Raw genomic sequence first — 26695 nt, 5'->3', positions numbered from 1 at the left:
AGACGCTCAACTAAAACGCTCTCACAGCGCACCCGTAGGATAGGTGGTGATACGTGTAAGCCGATTGGTCATACGTGTGCTGCCCTCTCCTGTGGCCTCCACAAGGCAGAGGAGCTGGAGCGGAGTGTCATATGTAAGAGGCATGCGGCACCAAAAGAAAAGAAGAGGACGATGTGCGCCGACCGGTCTGAAGGGCACGAGCCCTCGAGGCGCCCGACCCGAGGTGTGATCGGAGGAGAAGCGGTGCCAAGGTGGCATTATCGACGTGGCTCTGGGCCAAGAAGGTCGGAGCGCCAGCTTCGCACTGGCGCCGGGAGTCTGGGAAGTTCGGACGGACCCGTGGCGCTGGCGACCCAAGGTGTAGCCTTCGACCTCGGCGACGCTCGAGCGAGGCTTCCTAGACCTGCTGCAGCCTTCCACGGCGCTGCCGGACACTCCAGGAATTTGACCCCCCTTCTTCGGCAGACCAGCACGGACGATAGTCCCCTTGGCTTCTCGTCGGCACACGGAGAGGTAGCGGCGGAGCCCGGTGTTAGGCCTAGCCAGGCAGGCCTGTGTGACACGTCACCTTAGTTCGGGACGCTGGTGTCCGAGACGGAGGAGCTGGCCGGCCGATACCAAAGAAGCAAAACTTGCGGAGTCGGCGCGAGCACCGACTGGGAGCAAGGGCCGACGCACATCGGACTTGGAGATGCGTACCACGACTGACCCTCGTAAGAGCGTTCTGTTTTGTTAGCGTGCAGCCATAGGCCAGGGTTGTCGGGCTTTCGCACGAAACACGCTAGGGACGCACGTAGGCGAATATACGCCTACGTGCGAGATACGAAGATACGAAGATACACAGCTAAAAAGAATACAATCGCGCTGTGAAGACACAGAAAATAGACTTCGCCGCTGCAACTTGCTATTCTTTGGAATCGCAGATGACAAAAGCGAATCATGGTCATCATCTGAATCAAAAATCATTGACATCTATAACCAACACCTTGATATCACTATCGATCCAGCTCAAATAGAGCGCGCGCATCGCCTCGGTCAATGCAACGATGAGAAGAATAGATCGGTCATAGTCAAGTTCGCCTTTTTTAAGGATAAGCAGCGCGTAATAGAAAAAGGCCACAAGTTCAAGAACACTAATTTTGCGGTTCGTGAGAATTTGTCTGTGCAAACCCGTATCGCTCGGCGCAAACTGATTGACTTCGCGAAAACCAAAAAACGCGCAATTTAAGCTAACCCTCGATAAACTAAGAATCGATAACACTGTGTACACATACGATGCAGCGTCCGCCGCTGTAATCCCCCTACCCCTATAGCAAAGACCTAGGCTGGGAACACGTGCCTTTAAGAAAAAACCCAATACACGAGCCTACCGTGCCCTCGCACCTATCCATATCATTAACTAACATTCGCAGCATTCTTCCTAAACGCAAGGAAGTTTAGTCATACTTAGACGACTGCGAATGTGATGTATTGGCACTTACGGAAACTTGGCTCAGCTCTGAAATTACGGATGGCGAAGTTCTACCCGATTCTAATGTTTACACTATCTATCGCAGAGATAGGGACGACAGAAGAGGTATTGCTCGCCATAAAAAAACACATCACGTCATTTCTTGTGTCAATGTCATCCAGTGTCAAAATTCTGTGGGTCAGCGTAACATTTCCCGAATCGAATACAACTTATGGTGTATGCTACAGACCTCCCGATAGCTCCTACAATTTCGTTTCTGAATTACACGATAACATTACGTCTATTCGATCCAAATACAACAAAGCTGATATTTTTCTTCTTGGTGACTTTAACTTTCCAGACATTGACTGGCAAAACTTGCGAGGCCAATCACGTGCATCTTGGGAGTTCGTTCAACTAACACTTGATTTTTCACTTGTGCAATTAACAAACCAGCCTACTCGTATCAATAACATTTTAGATCTTGTTCTATGTTCCGCGCCCGAGAGGGTTAACGCTATCACTATTACGGATGGGTTCAGTGACCACCGGTTGTTACAATTCACAGTTCGTACGCCTTCATGCTCACGTCACCTGAAAACTAAACAAGTATTTGATTACAAAAGAGCAAACGTCAGCGCTATTACCAATGGTATGGGAAGCTTCACGTCCTCATTCTTAGCAACTTTTTCTGCGCGGACAGTGAACGAGAATTGGTGCCTGTACAAAGAAAAGTTAATGGAATTAGCACATGCGCATATACCAAAGGTTTCGTTTCGCGTTAACTCATCAAAACCATGGTTCACTAAAGCTCTTCTTACTCTAAAGAATAAAAAGAAGCGTCTTTACAGGACTGCCAAACGTGTTGACACACCTGTGTCTTGGAAAAAACATTAGTCTCGTGATGCAGCCTACTGTAATGCCCTGCGTCAAGCCAAACAAAAGTATTTCTCTTGCGATCTGCAATCACTGCTTCAAAACAACACCAAAAAATTTTGGAAAACGATCTCTCCCGTTAAAGATTCCGACATTTCACAACTACTTGATAGCAATGGCTTGCCGATTGCACGAGAGCTTTCAGCATCTATCTTTAACAATTACTTCACGTCCGTATTTACAAAGGAAGACCATTCAAATATACCAACACCCATCGAACTCGATTATACATACATGGCCCCCATCAATGTAACAACCACTGGTGTTGCTGAGCTGATCACCAACCTCAAGATCTCAACTTCCTCCGGCATGGACGGTATAAACTCAAAAATCCTAAAATATACTGTAGTTTCCTCTAGCACAGTCCTTTCCTACTTGTTTCAACAGTCCCTCTCAACAGGGGAAGTTCCGTATGACTGGAAGGTCGGTAAAGTTATACCTTTCTTTAAATCTGGCGATAAAAGCACTATTAACAATTACCGCCCCATATCACTAACAAGCGTTCCCGGTAAGTTACTAGAACACATAATCTTTTCAAACGTAGCAAATCACTTGGAAACTAACAAGTCCTTCTTTAAACATCAGCATGGTTTTAGAAAAGGACTATCATGTGAAACGCAACTATTCGAATTGACTGCGGATATTTTCCTAAACATGGATAAGGGCATACAAACAGATTCCATTTTCATAGACTTCGCTAAGGCTTTCGATCGCGTTGCTCATTGCCGTCTCATAGCTAAACTCTCATGCTTAAACATCGATTCCCTAACAGTATCTTGGATAAGAAATTTCTTGTCATTCCGTAAGCAATTCACCGTAGTCGATAACTTTATTTCCAGTATCAGCGATGTAGCATCTGGTGTACCACAAGGAAGCGTACTCGGACCATTACTTTTTCTGATCTATATTAATGACCTGCCATCCGAAATAACGTCATCTATTCGCTTGTTCGCAGACGATTGTGTGATCTATCGTGAAATCTGTTCACCTTCCGATCACGTCACTCTCCAACGAGATCTTCACCGTATTACTAACTGGTGCTCTTCTTGGCAAATGACTAAACACTGATAAATGCAAACTGATAACATTCACCCGCAAAAAGACATTTTCCGCTTTCGATTACTAACTTGATAAGAACCCCGTCACACGCACCAACTCATACAAATACCTCGGCATTCTCCTTACACCTAACCTGTCATGGTCTGCGCACATCGAAAAAATAACTGCTAAAGCTTCGCGTACGCTCGGTCATCTTAAACGCAACCTGTGCGATGTTCCGGTCCTCACCAGATAAATCGCTTATCAGACTTTCGTAAGGCCACAACTGGAATTAGCAGCCCCTATCTGGTCAACTCACCAAGCTAACTTAATCGCGTCTCTCGAATCGGTTCAGAACCGCGCCGCCCGCTTCATTGTGAGAGATTATCACCGCGACTCTAGCGTGACTAGCATTAAGTCATCTTTATCTCTCTCATCTTTTGAATCACGAAGATCCATAGGATTGCTTTGTCTATTTCACAGGATAATCCATAGCACGCGCCCGTCCACTCTGCCGCTCACTCGTCCATCCCGCACATCTCGGCGTTTGCATAATCATCTCAGTTTCCAGCGTATCTTTGGCCAAACCAATACTTCAATTCTTCCGCGTTACCACGTGCAATCAACATTGGAATAACCTATCAAACGAAATAGTTGACATTTTTGACCCAGTATCCTTCAAAGCTCGCTTATGCATATTATTTCCATAATTCGTCACAACTAAACCATACTGCGCACCTAATACTTGCAGCGAAGTTGTATAGATTTTTCTTTTTGTTTTGTTTGAATGTTTGTTTTGAATTGCTTTAACATTATTACAGACTTGTTCTTTCACCTTCACCTGCTACCATTTGCATAACATCTTGTTACTCCTTTTTGTTACTTCACACAGTCGGTTGTTTCATTTATCGCGTTATTTATATTGTTGGATATTTGATCTTTTATGTTTACTCGCTCAACAATGTATGATTTCTTTTTACTCCTTTCTTTTTTGCTAAATTCCCTGTATCCTCCCCTCGCGCAATACTCCTTCGGGAGCCTGTGAGGTATAGGAATAAATAAATAAATAAGGACATTATTTAGGATAAGCAATTGAGAGTGGAGTTGTATCTTTGTCATTTGAGTTTTGAATTTTGAGTGTGTCTTATTTTGGGGTTGTTATTACTGAAGTATGTTTGCTGTGCTCGCCTGCCATCTCTCCGCACACAGCGTGTCGGACGCCACCGGAGCTGTCGCGCTTCAGCACGTGCCACTCGAAGAGCTGAATCGGTTGGCTGTCCTGTGGAAGTCCGACCACCAGCCACCAAACTTCGACCACGAAAACGAGCCTGAAAGAGCCAAAACGAAAGCTACTCAGGCTGGTGTTCTGTGGATTAAAATCAACGAAAGAAAAGCAGTCGCTGTGCTGGTGTGTTTCGCTTGATCATTAATGGCGTTGTAGATACGTAGACAGCAGCGGTAGGGCATTAGGCGGGAGAAGTCATGGTCGACCCGCCGTGGTTGCCTAGTGGCTATGGTGTTGGGCTGCTAAGCACGAGGTCGCGGCATCGAATCCCGGCCATGGCGGCCGCATTTCGATGGAGGTGAAAATACCCGTGTACTTTGACTTAGGTGCACGTTAAGGAACCCCTGGTGGTCAAATTTTCGGAGTCCCCCACTACGGCGCGCCTCATAATCAGATCCTAGTTTTGGCACGTATGAACCCATAATTTAATTAATTAATTTAAGTCATGATCATATATTTTTTTCACAGCGAAGCTGTCAGCCTCTCAGTGGTCTGCATTTTTTGTCTCCATACATGAACAAACTTATCATTAGCAATGGCTCATACCCAACTAAGCGTGCAAAAATGCTATTGGCTCATCTACCTCGTAATGCAGAGACCACAAGCGCTCAGCGAAGTGAACAGTGCACACATTCATTGACATCACCCATACAACACGCAGGATAGCATACGTTTCAATAAGGAACAAGCTCAAAACGCGCATCCGAACCATCCATAAAGCACTGCACACCGCCATCAGCAGTTGTAGTGGTGGTTTTTCAACAGCTGCGCTTGACATCGATTTTCGCACGGCCGGGATGACGCGTGAATATATTTCATTGATATCAAAATACTGTAAATTAAAGAGACGTAGTCACGTTATAATGCTGATATGGATAAATAATCACCGAATGACAGACCCTTGCAGTGTTATCACATTGTCACGAGCTCTGTTATGATCCACGGCTGCCGCGCAGACAACGAGGTGGAAGAAGAAGAGAACGACGTGAGCCAAGCTGCCTCGGGACCGTTCAAAACGCGCCTATCAACCAGATTCATCTGGTTCTCCATTAAACACGTCGTGTGTAACATTTGGTGGAGCTGTGCGGGGTAACTCCCACGACCTACAACGGAGCCATCAGCACAAGAACTACGCCGAAGCCATCGCCGAAGCCGAACTTTCACCGTCGCGCTCAATCATGGCCACAGAGCAAAATACCCTCACCAGCAGTACCTTGGTGAGCCCAGCCCCTATCCAGCACTACCGAGAGCCACGCACGTTCTCGGCGAAGGCTGAGGAAGATGTGGATGAGTGGCTAACCCATAACGACAGGGTAAGCCAATACAATTACTGGAACGCTGTCAGTCAGCTTAGGAACGTTGTTTTCTTTTTGGCCGGCACGGCGTTGGTATGGTAGGACAACCACGCGGACATGCTAACTACATGGACACGCTTCGTTCAAGAGATCAAGAAGTGTTTCGGTGACTCGGACGCAAAGAAGAAACGTGCGGAATTCACATTAGCCCAGAGAGCTCAGGTACCCGGCGAGACTTGCACTACCTATATCGAGGAAATTTTGAAGCTGTGCCGAACCGTCAACCCTCAAATGACAGAGGAAGATAAAGTGGGGCATGTCGTAAAAGGAATAGCGGAAGACGTGTACAACTTCCTCATTGGTAAAGAGAACTTGTACACCCTGCCCTATTACTAGCAGACGACCCCCTAGTGCCATTAGCTAACTTGTTCGACTTTTTAGAAAAAAGTGGTTATTTACACCAACTATAACGTAATACAGGTTTACCTATCCTAACGTTGCATTTCATTTTGTCTTGTGTCTGGCGCAGCATGGCCTTAGTTGCCTTTGTGCCATTAAACCCAAACTAACCAACCAACCAACCTAAAGAGAACTTGAACACTGTATCAGAACTGATACGGCACTGCCGTACGTTCGAGGCACTGAAGACTCGCCGAGTCACACCAAAGTTTGGACGGCTGGCCAATGTAACGACAGTAGCAATTGTTGACACGCGTCCTCTGCTCCCAGACCTTTCGTCCGCCATCCGCCAGATAGTCCGCGAGGAGCTCCAGCGGCATGACGAACAGGCACGTTATGCGGCGCCATGTTGCAGCTCCTCCGTTTTCTGAGACACTCCTTGGGAAACCCCTTCGGCAACTTGGGACCACTCGGTGAACGTCGCGGATTTTAATGGCTCCAGAGACGCACCGCATTACGGTACGACTGAACCAACACGCAATGATTCAACCCCTCAACGTTTTGATCCACACCCACGCAACTTTCGTCCACGAAGACTTGCCGCTTCCTACGACTTTCAAGGGGAAGAGCCTCGTTGTCCTCAGCCGATGTCTTTGGCAGAATACTTCAATCCGCATTCTGAAGTTCGCCCTTTGCCAGTGTGTTACTTCTGTGGGATGCCTGACCATGTAGCCAGGAACTGTAGCCGACGCCGAGCATCGAACTACGGACCATCAGCACCGACGCCGAGCATCGAACTACGGACCATCAGCACCGGCTATGCGGTCCAGCGGTCGTACACTGCGCACTCAATGGCCAGGAGACTCGACTTCAGGAAGCCACTTCCGAGAGGACCGATGCACCACCCAGGAGACCTACTCTGCAGAAGAAAGAATCCGGAACCGCTACCGCTCCCCTGCCTCGGACCGTACTCTGACGCCACCACCAGCCTACCGAGCATCCCGATCATCATCTCCTCGGCCGCGATTCACGTCACCGTCGCCTCGGCGCCGTTTCGTGTCGCCCCCACCGGGAAAAGAGCCAGCGCGACCGATGGAGGTGACCTCGCTGGAAAATGTACGCTGCTGATTCAACTGCCTCCAACTATTTTCATGCTGAAGAATAAGGTTCATGTACTGATTGATGGGGTCTCTACAATGGCTTTAGTCGACACGGGAGCAATTGTCTCGGTCATGAGTGTGGGGTTTAAAGTCCTTCTGGGACGCAAGGTTATGTTTCGTTGGGACCAGTGTACAAGTTTGCGTGGAATCAGCTAGTGGTGAATCATTATACCCGGTTGGTGTGCGTAACGTGGATGTGTCTTTGGGAGGGAAAGTTTTTAATTCAGAGTTTACTGTTATTCCTCGCTCCTCGCATGACGTGATTCTGGGAATTGACTTTTTGCAATTGTGTGGTGCTAATGTTGACAGCCGGACAGGAGAACTCAGTGTCGACACCAGTGTTTCGCCTCTGCTCTCTGAAGGTGCAGCTTGCTCGGAGAGTGTGTTGCGCTTGTCTGATGACACAGTTGTGCCCGTCTTATCCGTGATGCGTGTTGCCGTCGCCTGATCATCTCCGACTCCTATCTCGTTCGATGCTGCAGTGGAACCTGTACATCAGAATTGCCTCAAAAAGAACGTGTTAGTTCCGCACTGCGTGGTCTCAGTGACTAATGGATTCGCGGGGCTGTGGGCGCTAAACTGTTCCACTGAAGCGGCAGTGCTACCTCAAGTCCTAAAGATTGCCACGTTTCAGGAAGACTCGCCCGCATCGGTGGCAGCACTCACAGAGCTACCCGATGGAGGAGCAACCAGTGCCTCGAGCCCCGGGAGCCCGAAGATACACTCCATGATTGATAAATCACTTAGTGATCACGAGCGTCGAGTGTTGATGGCCATGTTTACAAAAAAACACCTCGGTATTCGACTTTACGCAGCACGACGGCCCGCCATCAATTTCTGCGTCCAGAACTCGCCACCGCATCAACACAGGAGCTGCCCAGCCAATCCGCCAAAAGCCCTGTCGTGTGTCCCCGTCAGAACGTAAGATAATCAGCGATCAAGTCCAAGAAATGCTATGCAAAGGCGTCATTCGAGAATCATCTAGTCCTTGGGCAGCCCCCGTGATATTTGTGAAGAAGAAAGGCGGTACGTGGTGGTCCTGCGTTGATTATCGTCACCTAAACGCCGTTACTAAGAAAGATGTATATCCGCTCCCACGAATTGACGACGCCATCGACTGTCTTCGCGGTATCTTACTTTTCCTTTATTGATTTAAAGGGAAGCTGAAAGGTTTTCCAGAAAAATATAGTGAAGAGCAGTACGCCGTGGTTTTCAACCCTCTGAATTCGAATATCGCATCGAAATTGAGTGAAAGAAAGCGCGAAAATATTTTATTTCGACGAAAAGTGCAGCAGCAGACACGCCCAGCTGACGCGCCTTGTGACGTCAACAATGGTTCGGCTTGCAGACGACGAATGAACGCGACAGCCATCGCCTCGCTTGCAGCGCTGTCGCTGTCGCGTGCAAGATCACTTGTAAGGGGTTTATACTTGTACATACTACACGTACGTACATACTTCTACATACTACATGTACAGTCGCCCAAATCTTTAACTGGTGTGCGGGAGCTGCGACTTTTCCGTGCGTCAGCGCCGTTTGACGGGGCGAGGCTGGAAACAGTCTGAGGCTAAGCGCATGCGGACAAAGCGCGCTCAGCTGGGCCCATCGTCTACTAGGCTGTTTCCAGCCTCGCCGCGTCATACGGCGCTGACGCCCGGAAAAGTCGCCGCTCCCGCACACCAGTTAAAGATTTGGGCGACTGTACAGGCCGATTGCGAAGAACGGGCCTCTCCAAGAAGCAAAAAATGCTGGTGGAAGCACTGCTTTCCACGCGAACGAAGGCGAAGTGTTAGTATCTTCTTGTGTTGGAAATGTTCTTTGGCGAGTATGTTTTTTGCTAAGCTGCATTCAGCGTTCCAGTGAGTACGTTTCCGGGCAAACAACTGTAGTGTTATGTTCCTGCATGCCTCCTCGTGGAACGTAAGCGGTGATGCGATTTCCAGCATTTGCGCGCTGCCCCAAAGCTGTCGAAAATCTACACAGACGGTTTAAACGCGGGAAACGTTTACCGGCTGTTGTAGGACATGTAGTATAGAACCTTCATCAGCGCGCCATCCGCACGCTACTCGTAACCGGCGAATTCCGTCGGCTACGTGAGATGGTCGGTTTCTTATGTGTGCTAGAGAAGGGGGTTTGCAGCGTCTTGGCGCGAGCAGGCTTTCCAACACATGCAAACTTTACGCTTGCACTGCGTTATGGTAGGTGCATGCAGGCTGTTTCACAACACACGTGCGAACAGAAAATTCGCGGCGCTTGGCGATGAAACCTGCGTCAAGGGTTGGCGATAAACATGCACCTTCCGTTCAGCGTGCTAACAAATTTTTTTTTTAGGAGAACCCAAAGCACGCATTATTGATAAACTCCGGTAGTAATCGTCACGGAAGTGGTTACAGCACAACACTTGTTCTTGAGTGCTTGAAGTTGTTTCGCTTCACAGCAGCCTCCCACTTAGCTGAAAGCTTCTTGCCTTGCAGGAACTAATGGAACATCGGAACATCGTCGCGGCCGCTGGTGTTCGTGCAAGCGTAGGCTGCACAGAACGCCGGCATGATCGGCCTACAAGTTCAATTGATGCTGCGCACGTCAACTACCCCTCCTATATACACACAAATAAAGGAATGTAGGGTCGAGCGAAGCAGATTAGGACGGCACGCACGCAGAAATAAGCCCGGTCAGGCACGGTCGCGGAGACTGCGAAGGAGCGGAACACCAGTGTTGACGTCACTAAGCCGCGGTTTCCGGTCTCCGCTCGCATCGTCAGCGTCAGCAGCTACGTGCGGCGCTCGACGGGGAGCGGAGCTACAGCGCAATTTTAACCGACGATTGCATCGCTCCTAAGTGAACCCCCTCCCCCAACAAAATTTTACCTTCATGGTTTATAAGGTTCCCGCATCCGTATATGAGCGTCTTATTGAATTGGACATACTCTTCAGCTTCCCTTTAAGGTCCGGCTACTGTCAAATTCCTATGCACAAGGACGACAGGGAAAAGACAGCATTTGTAACGCCCGACGGATTATTTGTGTTTAATGTGATGCCTTTCGGGTTGTGTAACGCACCCGCAACGTTCGAAAGGTTCATGGACACGATATTACGCGGCTTAAAATGGGAAGTTTGCATGTGCTACTTAGACGACGTTGTGATCTTCGGGCGAACGTCTAGTGAGCACAACAAACGTTTAGACTTGGTCTTGAACTGTTTGGAGAATGCGGGTCTTGTGCTCAATTAAAATAAAATGCCGTTTTGGGGAACGACAAACTCTTGTGCCAGGACATCTGGTCGCTAAAAAAGGCATCCGAACCAGATCCACAAAAGACTGCGGCCGTAGAAACATTTAAGGTACCCAACTCTGTCAAGCAGTTACGAAGTTTCTTGGGCTTATGCTCTTACTTTCGCCGATGCATTCCCCGGCTTGCTGACATGGCTCATCCCCTTACACGCCTTCTCAAAAAAGGCATTCCCTTTGAGTGGACTGCAGAATGTGACTCATCGTTTCGCCAGCTCAAGTTCCGGTTGACATCCCAACCAATTCTTCACCACTTTGATCCTTTATCACCAAGTGAGATTCACACCGATGCCAGTGGCGTAGGCATCGGCGCTATGCTAGTTCAGCGTGTTGGCGACAGTGAGAACATGATCTCTTACGCTAGCCGGTCCTTGAGCCGCTCCGAGCGCAACTACACAGTCACCGAACAAGAGTGTTTGGTGGTCGTCTTCGCAGTGCAACGGCTTCGTTCGTACCTCTACGGGCGCCCCTTCACTGTGATAACAGATCATCATTCGCTATGCTGGCTTGTGAATCTGCGGGACCCCTCAGGACGACTAGTGCGCTGGGCTCTCCGTCTACAGGAATACGATTTCGTTATTTGCTACAAAAGTGGCTGGTGACATGCAGACGCTGATTGTCTCTCTCGGATGCCACTTCAAACAACTGAATGTGATGCGCACAACTTTGATGAATACATCGCTTTTGTGTCCCAGGAATTTCCGGATATGGGTACCGTCATATCCGAGCAGCACAAGGACGAGAGCTTACAACCACTCTTCACGGCAGCACAGGAGTCACCTGCAGGCAGTCGCTTTCGCCTACGGGATGGTGGCGCGCTGTATAAGAAGAGCTACTCGACCACCGGTGCACGCTACCTTTTAGTTGTCCCCAAGAACCTTCGGCACCAACTATTACACGCCATGCACGATGACCCAACTTCCGGTCATCTTGGTTTGACATGTACACTCTACCGGGCTCAAGAACGTTTTTACTGGCCTATGATGCGGAAAGATATCGAACGGTACGTCGCCAGCTGCTCTCAATGCCAGCGCTACAAGCGTCCGCCACAAGCGCCACACGGCCTGCTTCAACCGGTTCCCCCTTCTAGCGTCACCTTTGAGCAAGTTGGTATAGAGAGATCTTCTGGGCCCTTTCTCGCGATATTCCAAGGGCAATCGTTGGGCTATCGTTTGCGTAGATCACCTTACCCGCTATTGTGAGACCACCGCGTTGCCATCGGCCACAGCTATAGAAGTTTCTATCTTCTTGCTGGCTCCCGTTATGCTCCGACATGGACTTCCTCGCATAGTAATCGGCGATCGTGGGCGACAGTTTACCGCGGACGTAGTTGAAGAAACCCTTCGTCTGCCGCGCAGACAACGAGGTGGAAGAAGAAGAGAACGACGTGAGCCAAGCTGCCTCGGGACTGTTCAAAACGCGCCTATCAACCAGATTCATCTGGTTCTCCACTAAACACCTCGTCTGTAACAATTTTAATGCCACTTGAAATGTATTGCTAAGAGACAATACAAGGCGATGTGTCTAACGTTACTGGTCATTCAAAAGGTAAAGCGCTATATATTTCAAATCCATATTATAGGATCGCAATTGATGTAGTTATGGGGATGTCCAAATTTTGACAATGTTATTTTTCCTTGTTTAGATTATTCTTAAAGTCGATACGGATGGCACTATCTGTTTGGGAGACTAGGACGTGCTGCGCTTTTGTCTGCCGACAGCCCATGTGCAATCCGTTGGTAGCGACGGGTGCGACCGGCACTAAATTTTCGATATACAAGTATGGGCTGACAAAATACTGTCGCAACGAAACTCAACCGCCGCGATACTGCGCGGCAAAGGCAATGTCAAGAACCACGGAGGACACGCGCCCTGCTCTGCAAGAACACTCTTCAAATTCCTCTGAATGCCGCCGCACGAGGGACGTGTAGTCAAAGGTCGCTAACGCACAGAAGAGTCGTGTCGTTGCATCAGATAGCGCCATAAGCGGCATGCGCTTAAGCTGGGGCATACACAATAATGGGCATGCTCTCTATATACGCTCTAGCTAAACGAGGCAGGTGAAGCGGAGCATTACTTTTGGTACCGTCTATGCGTTAACTGCAAAAACAAATGCGTGACTCAACGAGTGGCAGCAGAAGAGAGTATGGCGTGTCCGACAAGGTCGCGAGTGCTGCTAATTATCTTTGCTGCTAATTATCTGTGCTGCTTATTATCTCGCGAATCTGTCGCAGCGCATTGGACGCTGCACTCTGATGGCAACGAACTCGATTTCTTTTTCTTTCTTTTTTTTACGTATGCTTTGTAACCACTCCCATCTTTAATGCTTGCCCTGAGGGTACAATAAATGAAATGCAACGGGTTCCATCTTTCGCCGGCTCTGTCGTTCGGGCTAACGACAGCTGCAGCAACGTCGCAACCTTGCACGTAACACAGAAAGCACACCGCGGGAGTTGGTATTTCTACATTTAGAAACACCGGTCTCTCGCTATGCGCGAGCGAGAGACCCCTTTAGGGGCCTCGTGTTGAGATCGTACGTACGTGACATCGAAAAGCGGGCATTGCGTCACCTGCCTCTCAGTATACGTACGAGCAGCGCAGTCACTTTTGCGTTCACTCTGGGCTGCACTTTCTTCGTCCCCGTAAGCGACCTTCCCATGGGGCCGTGTTTCGGGGCCAAATCCACGGAGGAGGAAAGAGCGGGCGAACTCGTCGAGGCGGAGTCGACGCGAGGGGACTTCCCGCCGCTGGACCCCGGAAAAAGAAAACGGGGCCCCACTGCAGGAAGAGCGCGCCACGTGAGACGACGCTCGTGCACCGCCGAGATCGGCGAACGCGACACTTGCCGCACATCGCAGTGTGGCTGAATATTGACTCGGTTTGCTGCGACGACGCGCGGACCTTGGGTTTCAGCGGCGGCCTCAGCTGCACACGTTGCGTGCCCTGACCGCTGGTCTCTCATGTGCGCCGGCAAACGCTGCGCGTCATCGGTGCCTCGCTTCGACCGTCACGGAGGACGTCAGTCTCTGCTGGACAGAAGGGCGACGCGAGCCGTGCTTCCTGGTCTCTGCAGGTCACCTGTATCGGCGTTTTCTGGCTTCGAGCTAGCACAGGCGTCGTTGCACGAGAGTGTGAGTACGAGTGCTGTTTTGCTTATGATTTCAATTACTAACACAAGCCGTAATGCTATGCTACGCAAACAAGAAACTTGATAGAAAATAACAAAAGTGGGCGGTGATATGTAGTAGTCATATATTAAGTGTGTTAAGTCGTAGTTGTATGTTTTGTTTGTTATGGTATGTAGTGTTCTCTTCACGCACTACTTCTAGCACAACATATTATATATATATATATATATATATATATATATATATATATATATATATATATATATATATATATATATATATATATATATAGTGTGGGTACGTTTGGCAGGCATTCTAAGAGCATGAACAGCAGGTTGCCATTACCCCACAAAATAAAAGTGTATGACAGCTTTGTCTTACCAGTACTCATCCATGGGGCAGAAAGCTGGAGGCTTACGAAAAAGGTTCTACTGAAATTCAGGACGACGCAACGAGCTATAGAAAGAAGAACGATGGGTGTAACGTTAAGGGATAGGAAAAGAGCAGATTGGGTGAGGAAACAAACGCGAGTTAATGACATCTTAGTTGAAATCTAGAAAAAGAATGGGCATGGGCAGGACAAGTAGTGAGGTGGGAAGATAACCGATGGTCATTAAGGGTTACGGACTGGATTCCAAGAGGCGTGAACCGTAGCAGGGGGCGGCAGAAAGTTAGGTGGGCGGATGAGATTAAGAAGTGTGCAGGGACAACATGGCCATAATTAGCACATGACCGAGGTTGGAGATGTATGGGAGAGGCCTTTGCCCTGCGCTGGGCGTAGGCACGCGGATGATATGATTTGAGTGAAGTGGTGAAGTGGTGAGTGAAGTGATATGAGTGAAGCAGTAACGGCCTTGGTGGCCGTTACTGCTTCCTCAGCGCTATAACGTAAAGGCATTCCAAACTTTTCTACTCCAGTTCTGTAAGCAACCCTCCGCGATTGGTCAATATATATATATATATATATATATATATATATATATATATATATATATATATATATATATATATATATATATATATATATAGTTGCCAGAGGTAACAAAAGAAATAACAGCACAGAGCATAAAAAACAGCATATAACGACATTAATTACCACAAAGGTGTTGCTCCTACAATAGCTAAACATTAGCAGAGTTTTCAGATCCTTCACAGTGAACAATAATTTCTTCTTATTCGATACTTTTCCAAACGAGATCTTAAAGGAGACGTGCTTTGTGATCTTGTGTGTACGGCTGCAGGAAACCTTTTTTTTCTCTTTTTCTGGTCCTACTTTTGGTATCTGTTGTGCACCTGTCGACGTTTCAAAGATATCTGTTCTTTAGCTGTAAAGTATCCACGGAATTAATTCAGTAATATTTCATATATGTGGCTCTCTTCGCAGACCGCCACATATTTCCATGTCGTGCATGCTACAGCGCACAAAAATTTGTATCACTTCGTTCTAAATGGAAGGAATAACGGCGGGCACGTTTGTCTCGTCAACTCATCAGTGCGACCGGCACAGGATCGCTGTGTGGCATGTATGAGTATCCAGTCTTTTCGGCCACCGAAATTGACACTGTCGTCTTCCATGACTGGGTCAATGCTACCTTGGCATGCCTTTTTTTTCGATGCAAACGAAGAAACAAGCTACATACATGCGCGACGGGCTCGCGTGCATAGCAGGCCACTCTGCGTAAGACACAAGGACATCACAGAGCCTTTTCTGCCTTCCAAGCAGCCTCCAATGGAAATTCATGAATGCAATATGCAATAGTCTGAATGAGCGCACATCATCCAGAATATCAAGTGACGCGATAAGCTAGACTATATTGGAACCGATCACCGCGCTAGCCTCGTTTACGGTATCGAAAGTGACCGCCACTCCATTCGTACTTGAAGGCATATGACATGCAGTCCGCTATGTGTCGCAGCAAACACGATAACGTTGGATGGCATCTTCCAGGCAGAGATAGCACTGTATCTCGTTGGAAACATTTGTGAATCAACATGAATGGAGTTATATGCCTTATGACGTCGTTATACTCGAAGCGCTGATGCGTTCTAAGCAGGCCAATAAATAGCGCTGCCGTGGATTCTGGAACGCGCAAGCTATGACACAACTCGCTGGAACAGCGCAATCTATGGCAGACAAAGCTGACGGAGTCGTTGCATTTATCGTTAAAACGTGTACACCGAGTGCGCGACAGTCGAGGACATTTCCCACATCCCGGTAACGCGTACTTAGCGTTTCTCTTGCTCGCAAGACTCGGCGCTTCAAGTTGTTAGGGAAACTGTTCGCACAAGGGGTTTCAGTGTGTACCCGGAAACGAGGGGCAACGACAACAAAGATGGTTACAGCTGGTTGGTTGGTTGCTTGGCTTTCCTTTACCTAGAGACAACACCTCATCATCTTTCTTGTTCGCCACGCTTCAAGAGCTTCTTCTACATCCACAGGATAGCTATCTCTGATCAATATTTTATTCCTTGTACTTGCGACGCCATAATATTTTGTGTTTGTCCTACCGTTAGACTGTCAGCTTGCTACATCCTCCCGAAGCACTCCTTGCACATTTATACTGCACATTTCTTTAAGTCCTTTTCAAAATTCATACATAACGATTTTCGTGAGTCTTCCCGCATAAAGTCAGATGCTTGTGAAGCTGTACGTAAGTGGTCGAGCCGTGTTCTTGCCGTCAGCTTGCAAGGAAACCCACCCTGATTTTAGCTACGCCAGTTCGTCGTCACGGACGAAGATAAGCACCGGCGAAGTGCATTACGAATACGGTGGGATGAAACTAAAACCAAATACGGGACGCAGCATGCCGGAATATGCAACAGGATGTCACCACCAATTTCTTTGGATAAATAAAAACGGTTTGTATGAAAAAAAATCACGACGAGACGATTGCTTTCTGGTGCATCTTCCAATACAATCTTCCAATAACAGATGAAAAGTACATTCTCAGATTTATTATTTTACGCGCCATAACTAAGATATGATTATGATGAACACCATATTAGGAAACTCCGGAGTAAGTTTGACCACCTGGGTTTCTTTACTGTGCACCCAATGCATGGTACGTTTTGATACGAAAGCGTCAAATGGCCCATTGAGCGAAATGCCTGTAGCAGCGAAACGGCACCTCAATTGGCTGCGTACGACGTCACGTCACGCGCGCACCTCGACGGAGCAAAGCGCGCCAGCTGAGGGAGAGGGCATCGCCGCGATGCCATGTCACCCTCTCTCTCGGAAGCCGGTGCGTGGTCCGTATCTCTCTCTTCCACCCCTACTGGGCTTAGCTAGCGCGCGTGCCTGCCGGCCTTGGTGGCCATTACTGCTTCCTCAGCGCTATAACGTAAAGGCATTCCAAACTTTTCTACTCCAGTTCTGCAACCAGCCCTCCGCGATTGGTCAAAAACTTTTGGGGGCCACCGCCACTTCGCCTGTCTGTCACGCGATGCCATGAGAACCGCGATAGCTCCCCATCTGATATGGCGTGTACACACCGATTACGCTTGATTGGACCGACTTCATCTGCCTGTCATGCGACGTCACAAAACCCCGAAAACTCACCGCGTCACCATGATGTGTGCGCTATAAGGATGCATTATTATGACGAACAAAGCGGCTTTTTTTTTTTTTTTTCAAGAGCCGCTGGCTGGCCCGTTCCGAAAGGAATAAATGATGGCTGCCGCCGATCGCTCAGGCACTGACTACCCGCACCTGCCGGAGAGCATTGGTTATTTGTGTATAATAAAGCTTTCTGCGTGGACGTGTAACGTTTTCGAGCACTTTCAACACGTTTACGACCTCGCTCTGCGAAGTTTTCCTTGCTGAGAATCCGCTTCAGCGGCATTCTTAACCTTCGGATCCGTTGCACGCCGCCGCAATTTTCGACCAGCCACCGCAAGCTAAGTAAGGGAAAACGGACCAATCGTAGACGCCGGTACCATACTCTTCATCCGGTTATCTATTTTGAGTGCGCTGTCTCGTCCCCATCGAAACCCCCTCCACTTGGCCTCCTGGAGTTCTGGCAGCCAATTACAAACGAAAAACCGCTCAATCTAGGCAATGATGTTCGTTTTGAAAGAAAAGTGACCTCCTATAAACTAAGAGGGCATTTGATTGGGCTGTTGAGGCAACGCTGTGGGTCAACGCCCGATGCTTGCGTCGGCGGTGAAACAAACTTGGCATCAGGAGACTGGAATGAACACGCATTGTTTCGACTCGATCGAAGCGGCAGGTGTCGGCCGCCGTGCCCCGTCGAGGCGCAGCCAGCGGGAATTGAGGCGCCGTTTTGCTGATGCCGGCAACTTCGCTCAGTGGGCCATTTGATGCTTCCGCATCAGAAACAAAAAAAGGAGAGGGTGATCATCATGTTCTTTACATACCTGTAGATAGAAATTCAAGGCGCACTTAGTTATCCCTAGGTGGATAAATGCGGAAGCATTGCGACCACCGCGCAATGCCTGTGCTCTTTCAGTCATGGAGAAACTGTGCTGTGTTCCAGACATAGCAGTCACTGCTGTGGAAGCTGCGCAAGGAGTTCGGTCCGATTTAGAAATCATCTGATGCTGCCTTACAATGAAATTAAAAAAAAATACTAACAGGAACTTGTTACCGATCACCCTCAAGTCCTTTGTCTTTTTGCAATGACCTGTATGACAACATCAACCAGACAACAATACGCTGTCCTGGAGTGCCAATATATCTAATGGGCGACTTTAATTTTCCAAACATCGTAAGGTCCAACATCAATCAGTTTTCTGACCCCTCATCTACTGAATGTAATGAGTTCATTACACTTTGTTCTGACTTCGGTTTCTCACAACTGGTCATGTCACCAACGCGAATAACTCGGCACTCAACCTCATTACTTGATCTGGTGCTCACATCCTTACCCGACGACGTCTCATAAATAACTCACTTACCTGGTCTCAGTGATCACGACATTTTTAACTTCATGCTCACGTTCCCCCATCAGTATCAATGCAAACAACTGAAGACAATCAGACACTTCAAAAGAGCCAATTTTTCTGCCATAAACTGAAGTTTTTGTTCATGTCTTGACGACTTCTTACTGCAGTTTTTTGAACAATCAGTTGAAATAAATTTGTGTATGTTCAAGAATAAAATTTTAGAATTATACCGTCAGCATGTTCCACTCCAGCGCATTTATTCTCATAATCAAGCCCCCTGGTATAACAGGTTCCTTAATATGCTGTCAAATAGGAAGAGACTCCTTTTTCGCAACGCTAAACGGACGAAAAAGCCTGCACATTGGCTTGCATGTAAAAATGCTGCCTCTAACTACTCAATTACTGCTAAAAATATTAGGCAAACATTTTTTAGCAAAACCCTGCCATTACTACTAAAAACCAATCTAAAGCGCTTTTGGAGCGTACTAAAATGCAAACGTGAAAATAAGATTGCATGAACACAGTCTGGTAGTCAGGTTTCCAGCTATCTTCGCGCAGACGTCTTGAACAGCGCGTTTGTTTAATCATTTTCGTCTCGCGCACCTAACAACGAACGTCCCGTCCTACAGGGCTGTAACTTTCCTCCTATGGACCCTATTATATTTGATGCAACAGGAATTTTTAAAAAAATAACCGAAAATTTGAAAATTACTTCTTCCTGCGGTGTCGGTAAAATGACCACCGATTTCTTAATTAGCACAGTTAAATATTCGTCTATCATATTGCAATATCTACTCTCGCAATCATGTAACTCTGGCATGCTTCCGCTAGATCGGAAAACAGGAAATATCATTCCCATACACAAATCAGGTGACACTCATAATCCTTTTAATTATAGACCAATTTCTCTTACCTCACTACCTTGTAAAATTATGAAACATGTAATTTACACGCTTCTCATTAACTTCCTTGACGACAATAATTTCTTTACTCCTCACCAGCATGGGTTTAGAAAAAACTTCTCTTGCGAAACACAGCTTCTAACATTTACAAACGATTGACACTCTAACCTTGACGCAGGCTTCACGACGGACTGTGTATTTTTGGATTTCGCTAAGGCATTTGACAAGGTGCGTCATGTTCTGCTCTTACACAAACTAAGAATTTAAACATGGACCCTAGACTACTTAATTGGATCTGTAACTTTCTTACATCACGCGTTCAGTTTGTTTCTGCTAATGAACCTAATTCCTATTTAGCCCCTGTCGGCTCAGGCGTCCCTCAAGGATCTGTCCTGGGCCCACTTTTGTTTCTTATATATATTAATGACTTACCTATTAATATTTCATCAAAGATAGGTTTACTTGCAGACGATTGTGTTATGTACCGCAAAATTTCCAATGACTGCGATGCAACAGCTCTGCAAACTGACTTAAATAATATAACTGATTGTTGGTGTACATGGAAAATGTAACTTAACATTAAGATGTGCAACACTATGAGGATTTCTCGTACTAACTCTAGTTCTCCTAATTCTTCTCTCACTAATATATCACTCGAATGTGTGGCCTCGTATTGTAATTTAGGAGTGACCATAACTAAAAATTAGTCTTGGAAATCGCATATTCATATTATAGTGTCCAAAGCTAGCCGCACTTTAGGGCACCTGCGCCGAAATTTTTCTCATGGACCACCATCATTAAAACAATTACTGTAAACCACTTACGTTCGCTCGCAACTTGAGTATGCTTCATCAATATGGGATCTGTGGCATTCAACACTAATACACACGCTGGAAGCTATACAAAACTGTCCAGCCCGTTTCATTTTAAGTAACTTCAATCGGACAGCAAGTGTAAAACACATGAAATGTTTATTAAACCTGCCCCTCTTATCCGACCGCCGAAAACACCCATGCATTTGTCTTTTTCACAATATCTATAATCATAACACCTTTTTTCCACACTCTGGATCAGGCCAGCCTCTTTCATTTCTTCTTGCAGTGATCATAATCAGAAAGTTAGCATATCGCATTTCAATACTATCATGGGCGCGAATTCATTCTTGCCAATGGCTAGCAAAGACTATAACAGCTTATCGCCTTCATTAACAGGTATAATTAATCCACTTATGTTTAGAAACGCATTTGAAAACAAACTTTTGTAATATACTTACCGTTTGTCTTGCCTATGTGTATGTACCTTTCTCTATTGCAGTGTTTTCATCAGCATCTTTATCAAAAAGTTAACATAGCATTTTGTAAATCCACTGTACATAATGTGTTTTTCGAACCTCTTTACCATTGTGTACATCACATTTGTATTTGTATCTTTTGTACCTGTTTGTTATCATCGGATGTCGACTCAATATTTGGAATTATTACTGCTGTTATTTATTTTGTTTGAGTTACTTTTACCGCTGTTTTCTGTGTATTCTCTTAGCCCCTCCCCTCTATAATGTACTATGTACCTTGAGGGTAAAATAAAGGAAGTGAAATGAAACGAAAGGAAAGTTATCACTCCGTGCGTTTGGTCCATGCTTCGCTGCGTGCGAACGGCGTTCGCTCGAGCGAGTATGCGCGTGAGGCTCCTCGCGACGGCTTGCAAATAAGAAACCCGAAAAGAAGAACAAAAAAATGATCTAATATAATGCATTAGCAGCCGTGTACAGCAGTGTGTTTGTTTCTAAGGATTAAAGCTTTTTTCAATCAATACTGAGCCTCTATAAAGAACAGCGCCCAATCGCGGTCCAAGAACATTGTACTACATGCAAGTGCGAAGCCACTGCAAGTCTCCGTAGCCTCCACAGCGTTGACTTCTATGTATGTAACGGAGTATATTTCTGGGGACACCTATAGTTCATAGCGTGTATTTAGATGCTCGCCAGTGCCTGACGCGTTGATGCAGAGGGCAGGTTGGCTGATGCGCCCTTGCAGCTCCGGAGTCCGTAAGAACTGTGAGCGGCCGTTGCTGTTTGTAGCCGTGGGAGAGAGCTACCGCAGTGACTGTTTCTTCCACCTCTGTGATGTTGTGGCATCGGACGGAGGCGTTGGTACGTTTTCGGAGTGTGTTGCCCAGAACTGTGATTACTGCCTCGGTATACGTGACGTCGTAGTTGGCGGCATATATCATGCGGTGCTTTCGTGCCCGTACTCTCGTTCGAGGGCTTCCACTCTGGCTTCCCGTCGGCCCTGATTTAATCGGGGGCCCATATTGCGCCGGAGCAGAGCGCGGCCCGTTGCGCAAGATCGCCGCAGCTGCGTGGCGAGTTGCGCTTCGCAAAGCTCTGCACAGATGTCGTGCAGACCCAATGCTTTTTGAAACAGAACAGCGCGGTGTTCACGGGGACAAGCAGGGAGAAACGACACGGACGAGCGCTCGTCGTTTCTCCCTGCTTGTCCCCGTGAATACCGCGCTGTTCTGTTTCAAATATGTCTTACCAGCTCGCCCAAACGTCTGTTTTAACGAGCTAGGAGCTTGCTCGTGCCTTAGGGCAGCTTGAGTGCCTCCTTATAGGCCTTACGAAGCATGGAACCTAAGTGGTCCTGTTCACCTCTTGTAAGTCGTTGATAGAGCAAACTGTATGTCGCCCTATTAGCCACGAGGCTGCGCATGAGTTTCAGGGTGTCCTCCTCGCGCACACCGTGGTGACCCGGGATATCGTTCGGGCCAGCTGCAGCCTGGAGGGCGTGATTTGCGTGGCTGTTCTGAGGGGATGGCTGCTTGCGTGGAAGCCACGGCGCTTACTTTCGCTGCTGGAGACCGACGACTGCCGATCTCCTGCGTCTCCGTACAGTTGATGGATGGCCCGCGACGCTGCGGCTGCATCGTTGGGCAGACGTCGACTGTTACGCAAGGAACAGGCGCCGAGAAGGAAAATAATGCGCAAGAAATACACGCACACAATTCTCAGCAGAAATGTTCCTCCGTCGGCCGTCTGAGAAATATGATAGAAACGCGAGGGATCGCACTTATACGGAGATCGATTCGAGGAGATGTTATACGCGGAATATTAGTGTATATCAACATTAGAATATTTGACGCAGGTATCTTCATACACCACTTGAACTGTGCTGTTTTTAAAGGTGCACTAAAGAAAATACTAAGTCGAGCTAGACGGATATCCTAGAAGCCTATCACCATTTTCTGTGTGCCAATAGATTATTTTATTGCTTAGAAAGTGGCCGCTGAAGGTCACGCTGCTATTCCTCAATTTGCCTACGCCAAGACAGATGAGTTGGCATAGTCGAGTAAAATATTCTTTCTGCAATTGAGTCTTGCATACGAGCTTTCCATAAGCATAACAGGACATTGGCAAATAGATAGCAGGTGGTACTTCATCACACAGTACAAAAATATATCGGATACCGTGAGGATTTAGATCAAACTCTTAATGCAAACATTCTATGGAGAACATCCCGGAACAGAATTACACCTTTACAGTCAATGCGGTCAATACAGTCAATAAAGCAGTGTTTACTAGTTTCAGGTGGGTTACCAAGGTGACACTCAATCCTGAACTAAACGTAACAGCGCAAACACCTTGAAACACCGCCTTAGGTATTTGCGCTGTTACGTTTAGTTCAGAGTTATGTACCAACTAGGCCCAAATGAAGTGTTACTGACACTGATCAATCGACGAAACGAAAATGTCCGTTTTGCGAAGGTATGTTTCAATTGGCAACGTTTCTGTGTGTAAGTTAAAAATTATATTACCAGAACGTCATGCACGTGCAAGAGTTCGCACACTGCCATATTGCCCTTTCTCAAATGCTTTTTGCACATTGCTCTCAGCCAGCCCGCCGATGCTACACCTACATGAGATAATACGGACCCTGGAGAGTGCGCTAACTGTGGCGGCAGCTGTCTTGATTGGCTCGCTCGACATGCTGGACAGAGAAAGCTGTCGTCCGCGCCTTCTAGCACGTCGCGCCTTCGCAGTTGCGCAGACAGTCCTGAATTACCTTTTATTTTTCTACATCTAATGACAATAATTGAGCGTGTATACTTCGTCTTCGTTAACCGTATAGCACTCAGCTTCTTCCTACGTTTTTAATGATAGCGAAAAACAAGAGTTTACCAAATGTTGATAACGTGCTCGGTAGGTCTAAAATACGTGCAGGCCGGCCTCGACTTGTCACTCGATGGTGCTAACGTCGTCTTGTTCTCATATATAATAGCTTCAGACGTATTGCTACGGAGCAGTATTTGCGATGATGAAGAGGCGAGCAGTATGGAGACGACGACGACGATTAGAGGCTAGCGCGAGCTGTTGCCTCTTCGCCAAGTGTGGCGTATTTCCTTGCAAATATACTTGTATATAGCTTTCCGTCTGCGTCTGCCTACGTAACATATCTGGTGGAGGTGGACGTTTCCTGTACCTCGTCACGGAGCTTCGCAGTGGACGGTACGTCGAGCCTTCTTCGTGGCTCCCGGCGACAACTCGACTCCGCAGCCTCCGACACCTGCTGCCACTTCGACGACCTATATCGCTCTCCCCACTCCCCTTGATCCTGGCGTATTCTCGTGCAAAAATGGGGAAGACGTCGAGGACTGGATCAGCCTGTAGGAACACGTTAGCCGCAATAACCGGTGGGACCCTACTATCATGCTCGCCAACGTAGTCTATTACCTCGGTGGCAGACCTCGAGTTCCGTTTCAGACGCACGAAGATGACCTCACCAGTTGGAATTCGCTTAAGCATCGCTCCACTATCGTGCTATACACAGTCATCGCCCACTGTCCCCACGACTTTATCCTCGGCGTAGACTTCCTCTCCGCACATTCTCCTCTCATCGATTGTTCCGCCAGTACTCTCTGCCTTGACCTGCCTGTTCTGGTCCCGCTGAACCACACCCCCGTCGCCTCAGTTCCGCCGACTTCGTTCGCTTGCCACCTTCGGCACTGACTTACGTTGACTTAGTGTCATCTCCACCAGAACCCGACGGTCACTATATCGCGGCTCCTGTGCAAGATGTCCTCCTTACACACGGGATCACAGTACCTCATACCGTTTTATCTATTACGGCGAATTGCTTCTGCCTGCCAGTGGTCAATTTTAGCTTGACGACACAAGCGCTGCCACGCAGGATGTCTCTGGCCCAGCTTTGCTCATTCGAGGATCACTCAGTAGCATCTATTACAGTAGATGGCAATTCAGCCGCTCCTCCTCTACTATCGCAGTCGGCAACTTCTACCATCGCTGACTTACAGAAAATAATTGCGCCCGACATGTCATCCGGGTACGCTCGTGAGCTCTACCGCGTTCTGCTTTCCTTCCATGACATTTTTTACTTTAATGATCGTCCATTGGCCCAAACTACAGCTGTTAAATATCGCATTAATACGGGCGATGCCCCTCCTATTCATCGCCGCCCGTATCGAGTGTCACCGGCTGAGCGTCAAGTTAGTCACGCAGAAATTCACAACATGCTTGCCAAGAACACTATTGAGCCGTCATTTAATCCATGGGCGTCACCTGCTGTACTGGTAAAAAAAGAAGGATGGCTCATGGCATTTTGGCGTGGAATATCGGCACCTTAACAGGGTTACCAAAAAGGACGTGTATCCCCTACCTCGGATTGATGACGCCCTTGACTGTCTCCACAGTGCTCGCTATTTCTCCTCTATTAACCTTCGCTTCGGCTACTGCAGATTGCCGTGGACGATCTCGACAGGGAGAAGACTCCTTTTGTAACAACCGATGGTCTTTATCTAGTCAAAGTTATGCCTTTTGGTCAATGTAACGCCCCTGCTACTTTTGAACGCATGATGGACTCCCTTCTTCACGGTTTCAAATGGTCCACGTGCCTTTGCTACTTGGACGACGTTATAGTATTCTCCCCAACGTTCGACGCACCTCGAGCGCCTCTCAGCAGTCCTGGACGTTTTTCGTCGAGCCGGTCTGCAACTCAACGCATCGCACTACCAATTCGGACGTCGCCAGATTACCGCCCTTGGGCATCTCGTTGACGCGAACGGACTGCAACCGGACCCAGGCAAGATTCAGGCTGTTATGCACTTCGCTGTTCCGAAGTGTCTCAAGGATGTGTGCATCTTCATCGGCCTTTGTTCGTACTTCCGCCGTTTCGTGAAAAATTTCGCGGCCATAGCCCGACCACTAACCGAGCTTTTGAAAAAAACGCCCCTTTCCAGTGGGGCGATAGCGAGGCCTCTGCATTCTCGCATCTAATCGACCTTCTCACAACGCCTCCCGTTCTGACCCATTTCGATCCTTCTGCGCCTACCGAAGTCCGTACTGATGACAGTGGTCCCGGAGTTGGCGCAGTACTGGCACAGCGCCAGCGCAGCAACGACGCTGTTATCGCTTACGCCAGTGGGCTCGTCTCACCCTCGGAGCGCAACTATTCCATCACTGAGCGTGAGTGTCTGGCCCTAGTTTGGGCGGTTGCGAATTTCCGCCCATACTTATATGGCCGACCTTTTTCCCTTGCCACAGACGATCACGCGCTTTGCTGGTTATGCTCACTGAAAGATCCTACAGGAAGACTTGGTCACTGGGCCTTACGCCTCCAAAAATATTCGTATTCTGTCACCTACAAATCTGGCCGACTACACAAGGACGCTGACTGCCTGTTTCGCTACCCGGTAGACGAGCCTCACGACGCCGACAGTAGTACCGCCAGCGGCATTTTCTGTGTGTCTGCCTTCGCTAACATCGTCGATGAGCAGTACCGAGACCTATCGCTGCGAGCACTCACCGAGCGTCTGTGCTCAACACCTATACCGACGCATCCGTTCGCCGATATGTCCTCCAGGGCGGCATTCTGTACCGAAGGAACTTCCTCCCTGACG

General features: G+C 47.8%; 1 protein-coding gene across 10 annotated transcripts in view; it reads left to right on the top strand.

Annotated features, from left to right (window-relative positions):
- Positions 1–26695, top strand: part of LOC135920875 (retinol dehydrogenase 12-like) — a 361370-nt gene that overhangs the window by 148599 nt on the left and 186076 nt on the right. Inside the window, exon 1 of one of the 10 annotated variants that reach the window (XM_065455125.2) lies at positions 222–713. The exons of 2 other annotated variants lie outside the window; for them this stretch is intronic. The gene's annotated coding sequence lies outside the window, so the exon portion shown is untranslated. Of the gene's footprint in view, positions 1–221; positions 714–13599; positions 13980–26695 lie in introns of those variants that run through there. 7 more of the 10 variants (XM_065455131.2, XM_065455130.2, XM_065455122.2 and 4 more) reach the window with 7 other exon arrangements.

The sequence above is a fragment of the Dermacentor albipictus genome, chromosome 1 (genome assembly GCF_038994185.2).
Source record: "Dermacentor albipictus isolate Rhodes 1998 colony chromosome 1, USDA_Dalb.pri_finalv2, whole genome shotgun sequence".
In the NCBI taxonomy this organism is placed as follows: domain Eukaryota; kingdom Metazoa; phylum Arthropoda; class Arachnida; order Ixodida; family Ixodidae; genus Dermacentor; species Dermacentor albipictus.
This window is presented reverse-complemented; position numbering and strand designations above follow the sequence as displayed.